General features: G+C 37.4%; 1 non-coding gene across 1 annotated transcript; it reads left to right on the top strand.

The window, feature by feature from the left end:
• The first annotated feature begins 604 nt into the window (after positions 1–604).
• On the top strand, positions 605–711 carry LOC122095297. Its single transcript, XR_006145086.1, has one exon. It is a non-coding gene; the product is annotated as a U6 spliceosomal RNA (small nuclear RNA).
• Positions 712–3,060: the final 2,349 nt, after the last annotated feature.

The raw sequence follows: 3,060 nt of genomic DNA, 5'->3' as shown, positions 1-3,060 counted from the left end.
TTTAATGTTTTTGTTTCTTTCATGCATGTGTTTCTAACGCATTTATAATATTATTTCTTTGTTGCTTTGTATGTCCCTCCCCCACAGTGTAACCCCCGCTTTCACTATATTTGATGTCAGTATAACATGTGGAGGAGACGGGGACAAACAAGTCGTTTAAGGATTCAGGTGGACCTGTTGCAACAATGAGAAGTACAAAATGTCATGTCAAAACCAGCTTTACAATGTCGGTGGGGGGGGTATGATTGGGTGCGGGGGAGGGGGGAGGCTGGAAAGGGAGGTGAAGGGTAAATAATGGAGGAGGCTGCAATGCTTGGTAAGAAATGTATGCATTTTCCTGCCCATGTAATTGTAACCCCTCTGTACAGTATGTTCTCAAATAAAATAAAATAAAATTTTTTTTTAAAAAAAAAGAACCTCGGGCAAGGGAGGGAGGGAGGGGATGGTAGGGGGAAAACAATGGAGGGGGTAACAATGTTCAAGAGGAAGTGTACTCATTACCTCACTCATGTAACTGTAACCCTCTGTATAGTAGCTTTACAATAAAAAAATAAATAAATAAATAAATAAAAAAACACCATAGGAACAGAAAAAAAAATGTTCTGTGCTCAATTTGGCTGCACATATACTAAAATTGGAACATACAGAGAAGATTAACTTGGTCCCTGCACAAGGATGAATAGTTAAATATGTTTACACCAACAGATGCTGGAAGGGATGTGGCCAGAAGGGAAGCCTACTGCATTCTTGGTGGGAGTGTAAACTTGTTCATTCACTTTGGAAAGCGGTTTGGAGGTTCCTCAAAAGACTCCACATAGAGCTCTCCTATTACACAGCAATCCCACTTTTGGGCATTCACCCAAATGATCACAAACAAGTCCATACTAAAACTACCACCACAACAATGTTTATTGTAGAATTATTTGCCATAGCTAAGATAGGCAACCAACCCCGATACCACTCAGTAGAAGAATGGATCAAGAAAACGTTTTCTGTGTGTGTGTGTGTGTGTGTGTGTGTGTGTGTGTGTGAATGTACACTTGCACAATCACTTTGGAAAGCAGTCTGGTGAGTCCTCAGAAAGCTAATTATTGACCTTCCTTATGGCCTACTCATACCACTTCTAGGCATCTATCCTGAACAACAGTTACCAATATTCAAGGACACATGCACCTCCATGTTTATTGTAGCACTGTTCACAATAGCCAGGATAGGAAAACAACCCATATGTCCCACCAGAGATGAATGGATCCAAAAACTGTTGTAACTATACACAACAGAATATTTTCCAGCCATTAGAAAGGACAAAATAATGGCATTAGCAGGGAAATCAATCAAGCTACAGGAAATCATGTTGAGCGAGGTAAGACAAAAGCAAGAGACAAACCACATGGTCTCCATGGTAAGTGGATGTTAAATCCAAAATGTAAGGTGATACAACAAAATTAACAACACTTAAGAAATCAAGGACTTCCACTCATCTGATTGAATCACTACTAAATAACCCCATTCTGCTGATAATATGTGCACACTGAAGGGAAACCAGGAGGACGACACAGAACTAGAGGGAATCAGGGAAAAACATACAACAGTGGTATCCATCAGCTGCACTGGACATTGACCAAAATGAACTAAGCAACTCAATGTCACTGAAGGGAGGGAGGGAACAAGTGGGAAAGAGGGAACAGCAGACGCTATGCAAAACAAAAGAAATATACATATTTCCAAACAAAAAAAGTATACATATGGAAGAAATAACTCTATTGCAAAGCTCATAGAACTCATAAGTGTTGTAGACCATGATAGACAATTTGCTTCATCAAAGTTAGAATATGTTTGTGACTTTAACTAAGCATCACTATCCCACAATATTGTGAAATTTGGGAAATTATGTAACCACTTAATCACAAGAAAAACATTTGAAAAAATGATGAAGATGGAAAACTATGTTGCTCTAAAAAACAAAAAACTAAAATGTTCTCTGTGTATATGTGTGTACACACACACACACACATATACTATATATATACATATATATGTGTATATATATTAATTCTATGCCTCCATCAGAAAGAATGACATCGCCCAATTTTTAGGAAATGGAAAGACTTGGAAAAAAATTATATTAACTGATGTAAGCCAAGTCCAAAGAAACATAGTTCCCATGGTATCCCTTATTTGCAATAACTAGTATATGTCTGGGATGAGCAGAAAAGTTGAAAAGCTATGTGTATATGACTAGATAAGTAGATGTTAAGCTATATGACCCTCAAGATAGAGCCGCAAGTGGTTTTTTCTTTCTTGCTGTTGTTTCTCACATATTTATAATGTGCGACGTGATTTTTTTTTTTTGTTTTTTATACATTCCTCCCCAACAATATAACCCCTATTTTCACTTTATTTGATTTGGTGCACCTGCATCTTGTATATACACTTCTCTAATTTGGGGAAGGAAAGGGAAAAAACAACATACTTAAATAGGAATACATTTTGACCCATTGTATAACAATAGATGCACAAGACATTATTTTGAAGAACGAACTTTACAATTTAGGCTGGGGACATTGGGTGGGGCTTGCGGGTGTGAGGAGTGTACTTGTGGAGGTGGAAGGGAAGGAATGGTGGGGGAAAAACAAAGGAGGAGGTAACAATGCTTGATAGGAAATGTACTTATTACTATGCTCATGTAACTATAACCCCTCTGTACAGTATTTTTACAACAAAAAATGTATAAAAATGTTTTGAGATGGAAGTTTATTTTGCCTATTTTACCCATATAATATCGTTAACAAAGAAATTAATGCAAAACACTGATATGAAGATATTTTGAAAAAGTGAGTGTGTGTGCATTCCTGCGTGTTGGCATGCTCAGAGTTTGAAATTAGGGCTTTGTGGTCTCGCTATGTCTTTCTCTCTAGATTGGTGAGCTACTATATGAGCTACATCTCCATTCCTGGCCCTTTGTTAGTTCTTTAAATTTTTGGAAAAATAATCTCATAAATTTATTTTGCCCTGATTGGCTTCCAAATGATATCCACAGATCTCAGGCTCCTTAGTAGG

This window comes from Dipodomys spectabilis, unplaced genomic scaffold (genome assembly GCF_019054845.1).
Source record: "Dipodomys spectabilis isolate Male_0828 unplaced genomic scaffold, ASM1905484v1 ptg000014l, whole genome shotgun sequence".
In the NCBI taxonomy this organism is placed as follows: domain Eukaryota; kingdom Metazoa; phylum Chordata; class Mammalia; order Rodentia; family Heteromyidae; genus Dipodomys; species Dipodomys spectabilis.
This window is presented reverse-complemented; position numbering and strand designations above follow the sequence as displayed.